The sequence below is a fragment of the Microcebus murinus genome, chromosome 4 (assembly GCF_040939455.1).
Source record: "Microcebus murinus isolate Inina chromosome 4, M.murinus_Inina_mat1.0, whole genome shotgun sequence".
NCBI classification, from domain to species: domain Eukaryota; kingdom Metazoa; phylum Chordata; class Mammalia; order Primates; family Cheirogaleidae; genus Microcebus; species Microcebus murinus.
The window spans coordinates 88,258,520-88,278,204 of NC_134107.1; the positions used below are offsets into that span (position 1 = coordinate 88,258,520).

At 40.9% G+C, this 19,685-nt stretch overlaps 1 protein-coding gene across 2 annotated transcripts in view; it reads right to left on the reverse strand.

Moving 5' to 3' along the window:
• EXPH5 (exophilin 5) overlaps positions 1–19,685 on the reverse strand; it is a 75,614-nt gene that overhangs the window by 48,269 nt on the left and 7,660 nt on the right. The window contains exon 1 of one of the 2 annotated variants that reach the window (XM_012773738.3): positions 1,064–1,727. The exons of the other annotated variant lie outside the window; for it this stretch is intronic. The gene's annotated coding sequence lies outside the window, so the exon portion shown is untranslated. Of the gene's footprint in view, positions 1–1,063; positions 1,728–19,685 lie in introns of those variants that run through there. 2 annotated transcript variants of the gene reach the window in all.

Here is a 19,685-nt window from a genome sequence, read left to right on the forward strand (position 1 = left end):
TTTCTGTTTGGGGCCTTCTGCCCGTCACTGGCTCACACAGACAGTGCCCACACACTGCATGACTGCGTCCTACGCAGCTGATCTGTCAAGAGCCAGAGATGTGGAGAAAGGTGTCACAAAACCCGTTCACACAGATTTCACCTCTATTTTTACCACACATGATTTTGTGGCCCTCTTCTATTTAACATTTACAGAATTAAAAACAAAAACAGTTAACCGAAACCTCATTCTCTATGTGCAAGGTTGTTAAAAATTAGCGAGACGTTACTGAAGGTGAACAGATTGCCAGGTAGGGGAAGGGACGGAAGTCAGTTGGGACAGAATGCTCTAGGGCGAGCTGGCGGTCACCCACAGTAAACAAACACAGCCTTTTCTTTAGGAGTTTAGTTTGCAGTATTGACAGGAATGGTCTTTCTGAATAAAAGGGTTATAGATTCCAGCTACTGATTAAAGTTCAATAAGTATGTTACATAAAATTGGTTCAATGGAAACGTTAACAAGACATACCTGGAAATCCTTCTCCCCCATGCACCTCCCACTTATCCACCTCCTGCTTCAAGACCAGCCTCTTTATGAAGAGTTTCCTAACAATATCAACCCCCATCCATCTTTCTCTCACTCCAAAACCCTACTTCTCTACCACTGGTGCCACCCATTAGGGACTCAGTCATGTGCAGCCTTATAAAATTATTTAAGTTTTCATGTCCTGTCTTCCCAAATAGATTATACATTTCTTGAGTCCTACATTTTGTATTTACCATGGCAGACTGTGTAGCCCGTACAAATAGTAGGTCATTAAAACTATTTTTGTCAAGGATCTCTTACTTTAATACAAATGGAAATGCCACCAAGCTCAATCCCCCAAATGTTGGGACTTACTTAAGTAAACTGACACCATGATAGACCAGGAAAGGGGTATCTCTTCACTTTATCATCATGCATGCTGAAAATACCACTTTCAGCCTTGCTGCTTTGAACCTAGAGGAGTTCCATAGATTGAAGCAAATTCTGGAATACCAGGGCCAATCTCCCAGGGGCTTCGTCTTGGTGCCCTGCAGCTTACCTGGTGGATGCTGGGTAGCACACGGTAGAGCGACGAGTTCACCTCTCTCCTCAGTGACTCCGGACAAGCTTCAAAACCCAAGTCCACAGTGCCCTATGCTGGTGGGCAGGATACACTGAAGAGAGGGTGTCTCTCACCCGCAGAAGGTAAAATACACCGTGCTGACCCCGGCCCTACGGGGAGGGCGCTGCTGAAGGCCAGCCTGTTGCTGCTTCAGGGGGGAGAAGCAGCCACCTGCAATGAAGTGCCTTGCTCTTTTTTTTTTTTTTGGAAGGGGGTGCCTCAATGATCAGTTGATCTTGATTATTTTTGCTTACAATAGGAGAGAGATAAAGCTCCCCACGAAAGTCCAAAGCTGCAGGGAAGAAATGAAAGCACCCACAGCTTCCTCTGGCTCGCTGGGCACCTGCTGTCCGGCAGGCTGTGCACCGGTGGCTCCTGTGGGCCAATCAGTCCCCTCCTCTTCTGTCAGGTGGCCGCTTTCTGCGTCTCCCCCAGGAGTCCTTCACCAGGCCATCTGGAGCTGGGGAACAAGTTCCAAGCTCCCTGGGCCAAAATTCTGCTTTGAAATCTGCCTAGTCCTCCCCTCCCCTCCCCAATCCTGGTCGCAGGCCTAAAATCTGAGGCCTCAATTGCCAAGAAATAAGGCAAATCAAGAGATACGCATCTAAATATTTCAAAGTTAATAGGCCGGGCGCTGTGGCTCACGCCTGTAATCCTAGCTCTCTGGGAGGCCGAGGCGGGCGGATTGCTCGAGGTCAGGAGTTCGAAACCAGCCTGAGCAAGAGCGAGACCCCGTCTCTACTATAAATAGAAAGAAACTAATTGGCCAATTGATATATATATATAAAATTAGCCGGGCATGGTGGCGCATGCCTGTAGTCCCAGCTACTCGGGAGGCTGAGACAGAAGGATGGCTCCAGCCCAGGAGTTTGAGGTTGCTGTGAGCTAGGCTGACGCCACGGCACTCACACTAGCCTGGGCAACAAAGCGAGACTCTGTCTCAAAAAAAAAAAAAAATTTCAAAGTTAAGAAAGGAATTGATGTCCTTTAGTATTCAGATGTGTTACCTTAGCCTGGAATCACAAAGCATAGAGTCCACTTGGATCCACTGGTTTCAGTGTAAACAGGAGGTCAAATGCCAAAATCTCATCAGAGCCAGAAGCCTGAGTTCACATGAACACTCCTTTTTCCTTTCTCCTGCATCCAGTCAGCCACCAGATCCCGCTAATTTGACTTGCTAAGTGTTTCCCGAGTCTCGCACCTTCTTTTCATCCCTAGTCAAGACCCCTAAACACAACTCTCCCCTAAGCCAGCTTTTACCCTTCACCCAGAGCCATCGCCTAGGAAGCAAGTTTGACTGTGTCACTCTGTCACTCTCAGCATGGCAGCGTCTCCCCTTTCCCTCCAGTTTTTTTTTTTTTTTTTTTTTTTTGAGATAGAGTCTCCCTCTGTTGCCCAGGCTAGAGTGAGCGCCCGGCCAATTTCTTTCTATTTATAGTAGAGACGCGGTCTCGCTCTTGCTCAGGCTGGTTTCGAACACCTGACCTTGAGCAATCCACCTCCTCAGCCTCCCAGAGTGCTAGGATTATGGGCGTGAGCCACCACGCCCAGCCTCCCTCCAGTTTTGTCAAGTGCAGGGTCCTCAGCACAGCACACAGGCCTTCCATGACCCACCCCTGCTACCCCTAGCTCACCCTCTTGCCCGTCGATGCCTCTCAGGCTGTAATCGAGTGACACCCGCTGCTGACGGAACATGCGTCTCATCGTAGCCTCTCAGGCCTTTGCTCCTCACCGGATGCCGTTCCTGCATCTGGAAGACCCTCCCCACCTTTATTCACCTCGTCAAGACTCAGTTCATCCAGCAAGTCTTCTCTGAGACCCCACAAAGGGTTAAACGACCTCTGTGTCCCTGGGTGTGACTGTCTCATTTGCCACATTATAGCAAATATACTGTTTTTAAATACACTCCTTCGCTACGTTGAGAGGTTACAGCGAGCATTTTTGCATCTCTGGTGCTAGGTTCACAGCTGGCTCTCAAACGTACCTGCTGAATAAATGAGAGCTGCTGAACAGGTGCTGTTGCATCATGATGAAGAAAAGAAAAATCTATCCTATGGGTCTCTCGCTTCAGAGAGGAACACGGAGGCCCCCTGGCCTCTGACCCCTGATGCTGTAAGGCACTGACAGGAGGGTCCCTGAGGCAGTGACAGGTTCCAAGACAACTGTCTTAATGCTGCAAATGGAAGAGCTGGTCATACCTGGCAGCTCCAAGAGAAAGAGGTGACATTGCAGGCTTGCTCCTAGCGCTTCATTTTGACGGCTGGCTGACCTACAACCCCAAACCCCTGACGGCTGCCTGCCTCCCAGGAAGGAAAGTAGGTCCCAGACAAAGGAGTCGCCAAGACCTGGCCTACCTCCCGAAATGACCCAGGTCCCTGGAGCTGTAGAAGCTTCCAGCTTCAGGAGGCTGCCGCCTGTGAGTGCCAGGAGCACCTCAGAGGTGGAGCTCAGGTAAGGAGAGAACAGAAAAGCATTTTTACCACTTTAAGGATAAAACTATTGTTCTTTTGGAGCGCTGTTTGGAAATTGTGGCATTTACAATATGTGGGAGTTGGTGTTTAGACATACACAAATTGTTTTTAACAAAAAATTTACAATTTATGGATTGGTTTGTTCCTGTGCACTCTCCGTAAGGCTTTGGGAGGCCCAGAACAAGGTGCTATAAGTTGACACATGGGGGAAGTGAGAAGACAGCTGGGGAAGAAGCTGGGGCCAGAGCTCAGCAGAACTGGGCGTACAAAGAGCAGGTCGAGCCAGCTGAGGGTGGGGCCTGGTGTGGCTTTGAAGGTGGAGACAGCTACCCTGGCGGGAGCGTGTTACTCATAAACCTTTTAAAGACTTTTGCCTGGATGGCAGCGGCAAAGCACTTAAATAGCCGTGGATAGACATGACCTAATTTATTGGGCTTCCCAGTTGCCTTCTGTAGAGACAGTGCTATACCGTAACCTACAACTAAGAACAAGTTTTGGTGGGGTGATGAGGGGGGTTGCTGAGATTAGGGAAGGAACAGATGTCCTTAAGGAGGAAGAGGCACCAAGAAGCAGATCAGAGAGCGCAGAGACATAGACATACCCTCTCTAACATGCTCTGCATGGAGAAGGCCACTGTCAGAATCCCCCCTGCTGGCCTAATAGCCACTACCTAGGGGACTACTGTCAGCAAACAGAACTCTCACGTGGTCCCTGGTGATGCTGAAGGGAGCTTAAGTACAAGCTCAAGTGCAAATGCAATAATTAAGCCAGCAACTTGGACCTACCCTCAGTTAAGCACAATCCTGGAAGTCACTTTTATACACCTTTGTGGCATCTAGAAAAAAGGAGAGAACTGCACACAACATACATGGCAGCAGTTTTTCAAACGGGCATCGAACATAACCACTCAACAGCCAACGTGAAGAACTTATTATGACTACAATGGGGTTCAAGGAAGCCAGGTGGCAAGGCCAGCATCTATTCAGCTGTGGACATGACGGGCATTTGTGTTTATGCATAACCCACACTAAGTAGGCAGTTAAACAAAACAAAAAACAACAAAAACTAAGAAGGATTCTTCCAGTTGCCTGACTAAATAGCTCCAGGGGCAGAAGGTCCCTTTGGTCCTGCCAAGCAATTTTAAAGTGGGAAAGTACTAGAAACAAGGTTGATCACATTTGTGCAGGGCATAGCCCTCTCACTGTTCTTTTCTAGGGCGCCAGGCTTTCTTCCCCCAAACCACAGGGTTTCCTGGGAGATCAAGTCTCTCAACTCACCCAAAGGAGTGGAATGCAGGAAGGATGTGACAGGTGAGGTCAGTGATCCAAGTGCCCAGGTAGCCAGGATGGGATCTTAGTGCCCATTAGAGTTACTGGGGGAGCTTTAAAACAATACTCATGCCAACCTGGTCGGTCACAGAACAATTAATGTCTTGGGGTGGAGCTCTGGTAGTTGTGAGAGTTCCTTAGGTGACTATAATTCCAGCCAGGGCTGGGAACCCCTGTCTTAGCAGAGCCTGTGGCCTGCGACCTGTCATCACAAATGCCAGGCAGACACACCAGACGTGTCATTAGCCTTAGTGCAGGGATGGGCACACAGGGAGGAGAAGCAGAGTCAGTACAGAGGAAGCGAGTGCACAACTCCCTCCTGGACAGGTGAGCCTCGGTACCTGCCACGTCAACACTGTATCACTTTAGCCGAACAAGATGGTCTGTGGTCCCTGCTTAGAAAGTCCAGCACTAAGCTTTCCCCCAAGAGGTGCTGTAGATGGGACGTCTGGCCATAGGGCAGCCCATCCACAGGGTGGCTAGAGATGCATCAGGTGACCTGGCGTGGTGACCATGACCATCAGAATCTGGGCCAAGGAGAATTAGCCAGATGAAGAAGGCAGCATGAGGCAAGGGAATCAAATGCGGCCTGGAAGGAGGACAGACTGGGCTGGGGGAGGTGAGCAGAGTGAGTTGCTGGTCCCTAGAGGCATCTTGGTCGCTCAAATCCTTCAAATTCCAGTTTCAGCCCCCATGTAACCTTTCCACAAAGCGCCCCCTGCTCAAGGTGCCCCGAGTGAGACCTCCTTCCCACCCACCCAAAGACCCTGACTCACGCACATGAGAGAGCCTGATCAGGGCTCCTTTCTGGGAATAAATCCCAGAGAGGAGCAAGGCGGAGGGAAGCAGGAGCACAGAACAGCAACAGCAGATGGCAGCTCCCAAAAGGTGCAGATGCGAGAGAGAAACTGTAAAAGAGCAAAGAATGGGCAGGAACACATTACAGGATAATGGGAAGGGAAACTCATGAGAGTTTTCAGGCAGAGAAGCCATGATAGGCAAGGAGAAAATGCAGAATCTAAAGGATGGCAAAAGAGATTGACAGGGGTGGAAGAGAAAAGAAGAGGACAAGCAAGTGTCCTTCCTGGCTGTGCTCTGTGCTGCCTGGAGCGCCCCCTGCAGGCTGCACTTCTGAGAGTCTTACAACCCGCCCAGTGGCTTCCAAATGGGTTTGGCCAGGAACTGGCAGGAGATTAAAGGGAAGGGAAAAGTCTGAGTATTTCTCCTCCTCCCTCTGCCTCCTGCAGAACTTCTGGAAATGACAATCTCTGCTACACCTCCAACTCCCCAGTCACACCTGCCGTGCTTCTGGTTTCTCCGTGGGGATCTTTGCCTGTGGGCTTGGGTGACACCACCTGCTCCCCTTTCTCTCCCGCCAGTGGTGTGCTAAGGCTGGCTTGTACTGGCACACAGGAGCAGTTGGTTAAATATTCAGGAATTTTGCAAGCTGGTTGTTAAACTGTTACTAGCTTGAAATTGGCCTGTGCTATAAATCAGAGCTTCCCTCCCGGCCACCAACCCCACCCCTAGCGCCAGTTACCTGCTAGCACCTCACTGACTGCAGCCTAGGGAGGCTTCCTGCTGCTGTCAATCTCTGGATTGCCTCACTGTCCCCTGGCTGGTTTTTGGCTTCTTTTTATCTCTGCGTAACCAATTCACTGCACTTCGTTCTGTTTTAAATACTGAGTAGTTCTCCTGTTTTCCTGAGTGTTTTCCTGGTTGGAGCCTGTCTGATACGCAGACAATGATCTGCTAAGGAGTTTTACCAGCTCCCCTGAGAGCAAGGAATCATTAAGTTCTCACAACATGTGAGGTTTTTATTTTGTTTGTTTGTTTGCCTAGTAATTCTGCTAGTCGTTTATCCTTGTGATTAAGTAATTTTTAAAGAGACTTAATTTTGTTGTAAGTTAAAAACTTATACCCACCCTACCAGGGTATTGGTTTGACCAGCAAAACAACCACATCTAAATGACAATTGGGCCACTTGATGGAGCTCTCCAGATGAAAGGTCCACCGCAGTTGGGTTTGCCACCTGGCATAGAAGATGGGAAGAGGAAGGAAACTGAAACAGGATCCATTAACTATGTACACTGGTCCAAGTATAATTAACAATCACACTTCTCTGTACACAGCCTTTTCCCCATAATTTCCTTCTTAGATTTTGTGAAAGCTGATGCTGTAGCATTTTGCCTCATCAACTCTTTGTTATTGTTTGGCTGCTCCAGAGTTTTTTCCCTAAAAGGAATTACCATGGGCCTTAAAAGGGAATGGAAATAACTGGTACCAAGACAATTTGCCAGCTATTTAGAAAAAATTAATTTATATAATTATCCTACCTTAAGAGACAAAATATACTTCAAGTGAATTAAAAAGTTAAATTTTAAAAGAGATTTTAAAAACTGGAAGTGAATATTGATCTAATCTCTACATGAGAAGAGCTTTCTCATCTGAAAAACAAAAGGAAATCTCCAAAAATTTGGTATATTTTGCTACATAAAAATGAAAAAAAAAACTATTTTCTGATAAATAGAAGGTAAATGTAAACTAAAACCTGGGAAATAGATTTATAATAAAGAGGACAAAAGTCAATTTCCTTAATGTGTAGTTAAATACATATAGGAATTGAAAAAAAAAAAAAACACACCAAGACTGTGTCAGACTTGGTTGTCTTCTAGAATGCATTTCTCTCAACTCCCCTTGTTTCTGATTTTCTTGTGAACATCACATGTTCAGTCCCATGAGATAGATCATGGTTGGTCTATGCCCAATATCTCAATCCTATTTCTTGCTTTCTCAATTTCCTTGCAGCTAAGGATGGCCATATGACCTGGTTCTGGTCAATGAGACATAAAGGAGACATCTTCTGGGAAAGCATCTGGAAAACCTTTTAATTCTGTTATAAAAGGGAAACTTCTACCCTTGGATATATACACAAAAGATGCAGTAGTCTCCACTGTTTCCCCCTTCTTTCTGCCTTGAACGTGGACGTGATATCTGGAGCAGTTGTAGCCATCTTGCATTGTAAAGACATCATCCTGACATGGAAAAAGTTTAAATTCACTACAACCACAGTATTAGAAATTAAATGAAGTACAAAATTTTTTTCTTGCAAAATTGGCAAAAATTTTTAAAAAATAATAACACCATCCAGGTTGGAAAGGATATGGTAAAATAGGGGCCTTCTCACACTGGTAGACAAGGCATAATTTGGTATAACATTTCTGGAAAGCAATTTGGTAACATATAACAAGAATTTAGAAAATATTATATTATTTGAAGTAATGATTCTACTTTTTGGAATTTACCCTTGAGACAACTTAATTAAGGATGTAAGTACAAACGATTACCAGTGTTACTTAATATAGCAGTGAGAAACAGAGCAAGAAAAAGATCAAAGAGGTTCAAATATTGGAATGGTTATCTAAATTATAAAATATATACAGTAAAATAGTACACAACCACAAAAATAATGTTGACTCAGAGTCTTTAATTTGAAGGAGTTATTTTTATGTTATGATGTTCACAAATATTAGGTTATTAAGTATGAAATGACCGATTTCCTTAAGTACTGAGTTTGACAGTTGCTATCTCTGACAGTTCACTTTGACACTTCTTGTTTTATTTTTATTATGAAAGTACACATCCTCAGTCTTTCAAATGAAAGGTTTGGCTTGTGATTATCTTTTAAAAAAATTTTAGAGCAATTTTTGTGAAACCATGGATAAGTAAAAAATTCATGTTATTTTTGAATGAGTTCTGTCATGGGACCAATGCAGTGCAGACAGCTTGAAATATCAAAGAAGTATGTGGGAAAGATGTGACTAATGAATGCACAGTACGTTGATGGTTTGAGAAGTTCCGTTCTGGTGATTCTAATCTTGAAAATGAGTCACGTGCGCGACCTGAGACCAAGGTGGACAATGATGAGCTGAAAGCTGTAGTGCAAGCGAATCCATGTCACCCTATGCACAAATTAGCAGCAAGGTTTGATGTTACTACTCCAACAATATTGGACCATTTGAAACAAATCAGCAAGGTAAAGAAGCTGGATAGATGGGTACTGCATGAATTAAATGAGTGTCAGAAGAAAAACTGTCTTGAAGCTTGCCTTTCTTTGCTGTCATGACATAAAGGCAAACCATTTCTACACCGTATTGTTACATGTGATAAAAAAATGGATTCTTTTGCACAATCACAAGCATTTGGCACAGTGGTTAAAGATGAAGTGCCAAAACACAGTCCAAAACCAAAGATTCATCAAAAAAAGCTAAGGGTATCTATTTGCTGGTCCGGCGCTAGTATTATCCACTACAGCTTCATGAAACCTGGTCAATCAATTACAATGGATGTCTCCTGCAACCATTGGACAAAATGATGAGGATGCTTGCAATTAAGCAGCTGATATTGTTCAACAGAGACAGGCCAACCCTCTTGCAAGACAACACTTGACCACATGTTTCACAAACAATGCTGCTCAAATTATAGAGGCTGGACTTGGAAACTCTCTGTCATCCACCATATTCACCATACCTTGCACCAAGTGACTACCACTTTTTCCAGGGTTTGGCCCACTTCTTGCAACAAAAAATACCCAATTCTCGACAAGCTGTGGAAAACACCTTTCCCGATTTCATTGCAACTCATTCTCTAGGCTTCTTCCCTGGGGCATAAACAAGCCAATAAAACTGTGTTGATAGTTTAGGTGCATACTTTGATTAATTGTACTGCTTCTTGTTTGAGATACAATAAACTAAACTTTTGATTCGAAATTGGACATTTCATATTTAATGATCTAATAACAAAAATATACTATCACGACTGTGTTAAAAGTGAATATGAGGGGCTGGGCGCGGTAGCTCACGCCTGTAATCCTAGCTCTCTGGGCGGCCGAGGCGGGAGGATTGCTTGAGCTCAAGAGTTCGAGACCAGCCTGAGCAAGAGCAAGACCCTGTCTCTACTAAAAATAGAAAGAAATTGGCCAAACAACTAAAAATAGAAAAAATTAGCTGGGCATGGTGGCGCATGCCTGTAGTCCTCGCTGCTCGGGAGGCTGAGACAGAAGGATTGCTTGAGCCCAGGAGTTTGAGGTTGTTGTGAGCTAGGCTGACGCCATGGCACTCTAGCCCAGGCAAGAGAGTGAGACTCTGTCTCAAAAAAAAAAAAAAAAAAAAAAGTGAATGTGAAGGAAAACAGTTTTACAGCTCCTCAAACATTTAAACATAGAATTACGATATGTCCCAGTAATTTCATTCCTGAGTATATACCCGAAAGAACTAAGAACAGGTACTGAAACAAATACTTGTAGACAAATGCTCACAGAAGCATTATTCACAATAGCCAAAAGGTGGAAACAACTCAAATGTCTATTAACAGATGAACAGGTAACTAACTTGTGGTATATGCAGATAACAGAATATTATGCAGCCATAAAAACAAAGTAGTGATATATGCTATAAGATGGATGAACCTCAAAAACATGCTAAGTAAAAAAAGACATAAAATGTTACATATTATATCATTCCATTTATATGAAATATCAAGAATAGGTAAATCCACAGAGACAGAACGCTGATTAGTGGTTGCCACCAGTTGGGGAAAGGTGGGAATAAAACTCTTCAATGGAAAAAGAATGTTCAATGGGTTCTACTTTAGGGTGATAAAAATGTTTCGGTACTCGATAGAGGTAGTACTTGTACAACATTGTGAATATACTAAATGCCAATGAATTGTTAGCTTTAAAGTGGATAAGTTAATGTTATATGAATTTAACATCAATAAAAGACTTATTTTTTTCCTTCTTAAATTTATTTTTAATTTTTATGGTTACATAATAGTTGTACATATTTATGGAGTACATGTGATATTCTGCTCCAGTATACAGTGTGTAATGATCAAATCTGGGTAACTGGGATATACATCACCTCAAACATTTATCTTTTGTGGTGGAAACATTCCAAATCTTTACTGCTAGCTATTTTGAAAAATACAAGAAATTATTGTCAGCTATAGTTGCGCTACTGTGCTACCAAACACTACACATTATTCCTTCTAACTGTGTTTTTGCACCCATTAACCAACTCCTCCACACTATTCTTCCCAGCCTATGGTAACCACCATTCTATTCACTACCTCCATGAGATCCATTTTCATTAGCTCCCAGGTAGGAGTGAGAACATGTGATATTTGTCCTCTGTGCCTGGTTTATTTCACGTAACATAATGACCACCAGTTCTATCCATGTTGCTACAAATGACAGGATTTCATTCTTTTTTATGGCTGAGTAATGTTCCATTGTGTATAAATACCACATTTTCTTTATCCATTCATTCATGGATGGGACACTTTGGTTGATTCTGTAGCTTGGCAATTGTGAATAGCACTACAAACATGGGAGTGCAGATATTTCTCTGATACACTGATTTCCTTTCTTTTGGATATATACTCAGTGGGATTGCTGGATCATACAGTTGTTTTAGTTTTAGTTTTTTGAGGTACCTCCATACTGTTTTCCATAATGACTGTACTAGTTTACATTCCCACCAAAAGTGAATGAGCATTCCCCTTTCTCTGCATCCTTTCCAGCATTTGTTATTTTCTGTCTTTTTTATAACAGTCACTTTGACTAGGGTGAAATGATATCTCATTGTGGCTTTGATTTTCATTTCCCTAATGATTACTGATGTTGAGTATTTTTTCATATATGTTGGCCATTTGTATGTCTTCTTTTGAGAAATGGCTATTCAGCTTTTTGCCCACTTTAAATCAGATTATTTGTTTTTTGCTATTGAGTTGTTTGAGTGTCCCCCAACCAAGTGCAACCTTTAGTACTCACTTTGTTGATTGTTTCCTTGGCTGTGCAGAAGATTTTTAGCTTGATGTAATATATTTGTCAATTTTTGCCTATGCTTTTGAGGTCTTACTCAAAAAATCTTTGCCCAGATCAATGTTCTAGAGTGTTTTCCCAATGTCTTCTTCTAGTAATTTTATAGTTTCAGGTCTTATGGCTAAGCCTTTAATCTATTTTGATTTGGTTTTTGTATATGGTGAGAGATAGGAATCTATATGGCAAAAGATAGGGGTCTAGTTTCATTCTTCAGCATATGGATATGTCATTTTCCCAGCATCATTTATTGAGGAGACTATTCTTTCTCCAATGTATATTCTTGGTATCTTTGTTGAAAATGAGCTGGCTGTAAATGTGTGGATTTATTTTTGGGTTTTCTATTCTGTTTCATTGGCCTATGTGTCTATCTTTATGCTGGGACCATGTTGTTTTGCTTTTTAGCTTTGTAGTATATTTTGAAGTCAGGTAATGTGATGCCTCCAGCTTTGTTCTTTTTGCTTAGTATCCTTTGGCTATTCTGGATCTTTTGTGGCTCCATATGAATTTTATGACTTTTTTTCTATTTTTGTGAATAATGCCATTGGTATTTCAATAGGGATCGCACTGAATCTGTTGATTGCTTTGGGTAATATGGACACCTTAACAATATTAATTCTTCTAATCCATGAACATGGGATATATTTTCACTTTTTTGAGTCCTCTTTAATTTATTTAATTTTGAGTCTTCTTTAATTTCAGGGTTTTATAGTTTTCATGATAGAGATCTTTCAGTTCTTTAGTTAAGTTTATTCTTAGGGTTTTTTGGTTTTGGGGTTTTTTTTTGGTAACTATGATAAATGAGATTGCTTTCTTGATTTCTTTTTCAGATTGTTTGCTGTTGGCATATAGAAATGCTACTGATTTGTTTATGCTGAATTCATTTATAAATTCTAATAGTTTTTGGTCTGAAGAATGCAAGTTTCCCACCATCGGCTTTTTTTTTTTTTGAGACATAGTCTCACTGTGTTGCCCAGGCTAGAGTGAGTACCGTGGCATCAGCCTAGCTCACAGCAACCTCAAACTCCTGGGCTCAAGCAATCCTGCTGCCTCAGCCTCCCTGTAGCTGGGACTACAGGCATGTGCCACCATGCCCGGCTAATTTTTTCTATATATATTAGTTGGCTAATTAGTTTCTTTCTATTTATAGTAGAGATGGGGTCTCACTCTTGCTCAGGCTGGTTTTGAACTCCTGGCCTCGAGCAATCCGCCTGCCACAGCCTCCCAGAGTGCTAGGATTACAGGCCTGAGCCACCACGCCAGCCTCCAGCCACCTCCAGCCACCGCATCAGCTTTTAATGTTTAACAAAACTCAGGCAGGTTTCCTTTGAACTTAGAGATAAACATCAAAGCAGTGAAGCTGAGAGAAATACAATGCACAAAGGGTACTCTTAAGTAGATCCTTTTGTGTAGATGGTAATAAATCTTCAAATCAGTTTAAACTGTTTTAAGCTGCCTTAGTTGGCTTATAGTATCTTCTAGTTAATTGTAACACTAAGGTCTCCGCCTAATGGGAAGTCCTGCTTATGCCTAACCTATAAGTTATGTAAACATATAGTGACACAGAGAGCTCATATGCACTAAAACTAGGAGGTAAGGAACTCTTCTAATCCATATAAGGTGCTATAGTCCCAAGAGGATGTGGTAAACATCTTTTTTTTTTTTTTTTTTTTTTTGAGACAGAGTCTCACTTTGTTGTCCAGGCTAGAGTGAGTGCCATGGCGTCAGCCTAGCTCACAGCAACCTCAAACTCCTGGGCTCAAGCGATCCTCCTGCCTCAGCCTCCCGAGTAGCTGGGACTACAGGCATGCGCCACCATGCCCGGCTAATTTTTTCTATATATATATCAGTTGGCCAATTAATTTCTTTCTATTTATAGTAGAGGCGGGGTCTTGCTCTTGCTCAGGCTGGTTTTGAACTCCTGACCTTGAGCAATCCGCCCGCCTCGGCCTCCCAAGAGCTAGGATTACAGGTGTGGGCCACCGCACCCGGCCTACATCTTTTGCTTTTTTTCTCCTTCTATCCTCTCACTAGGGGGCAGAGGACTGAATTGGGAGCTCCAGGGAACCAGAAAGTACTGGGAAAATTATGCAGAGAGAGGAACACACAAAAGCGACCTCAAAGTGCTAAGAGAAAAGAACCATCAACACTGCATTCTATATCCAATGAAAATATTCCTTAGTAAATGAAGATGAAAAAAAAAAGACATTCTCAGATAAAGGAAAACAGAGGATTTATTTCCAGCAGACTTGCTGTAAAGGAATTGCTAAAGGAAGTTCTTCGGATGGGAGGGGTATATTAATAATCCCCGAAGGAAACTTGGAACATCTGGAATGGAGAAAGAGCAATAAAAGTGGTAAATGTGGGTAAATAGAATAGACTGTTCTCTTCTTGGGTTCTTTAAAATATGTTTGATGGTTAAAAGCCAAAATTATAACATTATTTGATGGGATTTTCAATGTATGTAAGTTCTAACACATAAAACAACTGCAATATAAAGCAGAGAGGTAAGGTGATCCACATGGTGGTAAGGCTTCTAATTTCACTTTAAGTGATAAAATGCTGAGTCTAACTAAACTGAAAAGTTATGTATGTATCTCTGGGGCACCCACTAAAAACATTATAGAAAGATATATAGTGAAAATTATAATAACTAAAGTAAAATAGAATACTAAAAATGTTGCAAATAATCAAAAAGAAGGCAGGAAAGGGGGAAACAGAGGAATGAAAAAAGAGGGAACAAATAGAAAACAAATAAAAGGGTGGACCTAACCCCAAACATATCAATAATTACATTTAAAATAAATGATCTAAATAAACACATGAATTAAAAGACAGAAACTGTCAGAATGAATAAAAAAATAAGACCCAATTAAATGCCATCTACCAGAAACTCACTTCAAATATAGTCATATAGGTGTGTTAGAAGTAAAATGATGGGAAAAGGTGTTTCATGCAAACACTAATCAAAAGAAAGGAGTAGCTGTATTAATACCAAAGTAGAACTCAGAGAAAAACATATTACAAAGGATAAAGAGGGCCACTACATTCAGCAAGAAGACATACCAGTCCTAAATATGTATGCACTTAACAAAAGAGCTTCAAAATACATGAAGCAAAAATCAGAATTGAAAAAAGAAGTAAACAAATCCACAATCGTAGTTGTAATCTCAAGACACTTCTCTCCATTATTGACAGAATAGATAAAATGCAAGAATATAAAACTGAACAACAACAGAAGCTTCAAGTATCTTATCAAGATTTATAGAATTCTCCACCAAACAATAGCAGTAGAGTACACAGTCTTTCAATGTAAGTGAATGGAATATTCAGCATAATAGACCATAATTTGGGTTATAAAACAAACTTTAGCAAGTTTAAAAGAGTTGAAATCATATAAAGTATATTCTTAGCAATAATGGACTTAAACTATCAATCAGTGATAGAAATTAACATAAGAATTTCCAAACACTTGAAAATTAAACAACACATTTTAGAATAATCTACAAGTAAAAGAGAAAGTCTCCAGGGAAATAAAAATATGCATCGAACTGAATGAAATAAAAATACAACATTTCAAAATTTGTGGGACAAAGCTATAGCAATACTGAGATGAAAATTTATGTCCCTAAATGTTTATATCTAGAAAAGAGAAAAAAATCTAAAATCAATAAAGAAAAAAAAGTACCTCAAAACGTGTGGGATGCAATTAAAGCTGTGCTTAGAGAGAAATTTATAGCATTACATGTTTATACTGGAAAAGAAGAAAGGTCTTCAATCAATAATCTAAGTTTCTACCTTAAGAAAGTAGGAAAAAATGGCAAAATATACCTAAACTAGCAGAATGAAGAAAACAATATCAGAGCAGAAATCAATGAAATTGAAACAGAAAAAGAGAAAAATCTAAACAAAACGCCAGTCCTTTGAAAAGCAATAAAATTGATAAATCTTTAGCAAGACTGAAAAAGAAAAATAGGAAAAGACACAAACTACCAATATCAGGAATGAAGAGGAGCTATCACTATATAACTTTCAGACAGTAAAAGGATAATAAGTAAATAAAGTGAATACTATAAACAACTTTATGCACATAAATGGCAACTTAGATAAAATAGATCCATTTCTCAAAACCACAAACTCTCAAACTCACCCATGGCGAAATAACCTGAATAGTCCTATACCTATCAAAGAAATTGAATTCACAGTTAAAAACCTTTCAAAAAAGAAACTTCCAGTTGCAGACTGTTTAATTGGTGAATTTTACCAAACATTTAAGGAAGATACAACACCAACGCTACACAATTCCTTCCAGAAAATGGAAAACACTTCCTAAGTCACTTTACAAGGCCAGAATTAACCTGACACTAAAACCAGACAAAAACAGTATACAAAAAAAAAAGAAAGAAAGAAAAGTGTTTATCAGTATCCCTCATAAACCCAGATGCAAAAATCCTCAATGAAATATTAGCAAATGGAGTAAAAAATATATAAACCGAGTAATATACCATGATCAAGTAGGATTTTCCTGAGAATGTAAGTGTAAAGGTTTGCTAGGGCTGCCATGATAAAGTATGATAAACTGAGTGACAGGAACAACAGAAATGTATTGTCTCACAGTTCTGGAGGCTACAGATCAAGGCGTTGGCAGGGCCATGCTCCCTCTGAAGGTGGCAGGGAAGATTCTGGCCCAGGCTTCCCTCCCTCGCTTCTGGTAGTTCCTTGGCTTGTGGCAGCATAACTCCAGTCTGCACATGGCATTCTCCCTGTGTGTCTCTCTCTGTGTCCAAATTTCTCCCTTTTTATAAGGACATTAGTCATATTAGAATAGGGCTCACTCTATGACCTCATTTTAACTTGATTACCTCTGTAAAGACTCTATCTCCAAATAAGATCACATTTTGAGGTACCGCAAATTAGGACTCCAATATGTCTTTTTTTTAAAGGACACAGTTCAATCTGCAACTATGTAAAGCTGGCTTGATATTTTAAAATTGATAATTGTAAACAACTATATCAACAGTCTAAAGAAAAACCACATGATAATATTAATTAATACAGAAAAGCTTTTGATAAAATTCAACATACATTTATGATAAAAACTCTCAGCAAGCAAGACATGGAACCTGATAAAAGGCGTCTACAAAAAAAAAAAAAACCTGACAGCTAACATCATACTTAATAGTGAAAGACTGAATGCTCAGTAATAAGGCAAGGATGTACAATTAAAACTCCTATTCAATATCATGCTTGAAGTCCTATTCAGTATTAGGCAAGGAAAAGAAATAAAATGCATATATATTGGAAAGGAAGAAATAAAACTGTCTTGGCTGGGAGCAGTGGCTCATGCCAATAAGCCCAACGCTTTGGGAGGCCAAGGCCAGAGGATTGCTTGAGCCCAGGAGTTTAAGATCAGCCTAGGTTAACACAGTGAAACACCTATCTCTATAAAACAAACAAACAAACAAAACTGTCTCAATTTACAGATGACATGATAGGCTACATAAAAAATATCACTCAGGCTGGGCACTGTGGTGGCTCACGCCTGTAATCCTAGCACTCTAGGAGGCCAAGGCAGGAGGATCGCTCAAGGTCACTAGTTTGAGACCAGCCTGAGCAAGAGTGAGACCCTGTCTCTACTAAAAATAGAAAGAAATTAATTGGCCAACTAAAAATAGATAGAAAAAATAATCGGGCATGGTGGCACATGCCTGTAGTCCCAGCTACTTGGGAGGCTGAGGCAGGAGGATCGCTCGAGCCCAGGAGTTTGAGGTTGCTGTGAGTTAGGCTCACACCACAGCACTCTAGCCCGGGCAACAGAAGTGAGACTCTCTCTCAAAGAAAAAAAAAAAAATCACTCAAAAAAACTACCAAAACAAATGTAATAACATCCCAGAGCTAATAAGTGAATTTAGCTAAGGGACAGGATACAAGATCAATACAAAAAAATCAATTGTGGCCGGGCGCGGTGGCTCACGCCTGTAATCCTAGCACTTTGGGAGGCCGAGGCGGGCGGATCGCTCAAGGTCAGGAGTTCGAAACCAGCCTGAGCGAGACCCTGTCTCTACCAAAAATAGAAAGAAATTAATTGACCAACTAAAAATATATATACAAAAAATTAGCCGGGCATGGTGGCGCATGCCTGTAGTCCCAGCTACTCGGGAGGCTGAGGCAGTAGGATCGCTGAGCCCAGGAGATTGAGGTTGCTGTGAGCCAGGCTGACGCCATGGCACTCACTCTAGCCTGGGCAATAAAGTGAGACTCTGTCTCAAAAAAAAAAAAAAAATCAATTGTGTTTCTCTATACTAGCAGTGACCAATTATAAACTTAAATTAAAAAATTTATATGGAAAAGCAAAATAATATAAAGACAAGCAATTTTGAAAAAGAAGAATAAAACTGTAGAAATCACACTACTTGATGTTAAGACTTACAATAATTCCATAGTAATCAAGACTGCATAATATTTGTGAAGGAAAAGACATAAAAATCAACAGAACATAACAAGAGTCCAGAAATAGACTCTAAAAATATAATACATTTTATCACACAGGTACAAAGGCAACTCAATGAAGGATAGTCTTTCAACAAATGGTGTTGGGATAATCAGGCATCCATAGGCAAAAATAAAATAAACCTCAATCTAAACCTCATACTATACATAAAAATCATTTCAAAATAGGTTGACATAAGACATAAAACTATAAAAAGAAATCATAGGAGAAAATCTTTGTAATCTGGGTTTAGGCTGAATGTTCTTAGAATACTACCAAAAACATGATTCATAAAAGAAAAAAATGATATATTGGATTTCATCAAAGTGAAAACATTTTACTCTGCAAAGACACTGTAAGAAAATTAAAAGACAAGCTACAGATGGGAAGAAAATGTTTCCAAACCCCATATTCAACAAAGGATTTATATCCAGAATATATAAAGAATTCTCAAGATTCAACAGCAAGAAAAGAAACAACCCAATTAAAAACATGCAAAAGATTCTAACAGATACTTCACCACAGAGAATATATGAAAGGCAAACAGGCACATGCAAAGTTGTTTACTATCACTAGTCATTAGGGACATGCAAATTAAAATATGATGTGATACTGCTACAAACCTTTTAGAATGGTTAAAATAAAAATTATTGAAAATATGAAATTCTGACAAGATTGAAAAGCTACTGTGTTACCATCTGAATGCATGTGTCCCCTCAAATTCGTATGTTGAACCCTAACCCTCAAGGTGATGGTATTAAGAGATGGGGCCTTTTGGGCCTTTGGGAGTTGATTAGGTCAAGAGGGCTCTGCCCACAGGAATGGGATTAGTGCCCTTATTTATCTATCTATCTATCTATCTATTTATTTATTTATTTATTTAGACAGTGTCTTGCCCTGTTGCCCAGGCTGGAGTGCAGTGGCATTATCATAGCTCACTACAACCTCAAACTCCTAGGTTCAAGCAATCCTTCTGCCTTAGCCTCCTAGGTAGCTGGGACTACAGGCATGTGCCACTATACCTGGCTAATTTTTCTATTTTTCGTAGAGATGGGGGTCTCACTATGTTGCTCAGACTGGTCTCGAACTCCTGGTCTCAAGTGATCTTCCAGCTTCAGCCTCCCAAAATGCTAAGATTACACATGTGAGTCACCATACCCGGTCTAGTACGCTTACAAAAGAGGCTTCAGAAGAAGCCTTTTTGCCCCGTCTGCCATATGAGGACACATGGAAGTCACCATCTATGGGAAATGGGCCCTCACTAGTCACTAAATCTACTGGTGCCTTGATCTTCGACCTCCCAGGCTGCAGAATTGTAAGCAATAGATTTGTATTGTTTATAGATTATCCAGTCTAAGGCATTTTGTTACAGCAGCCCAAATGACTAAGA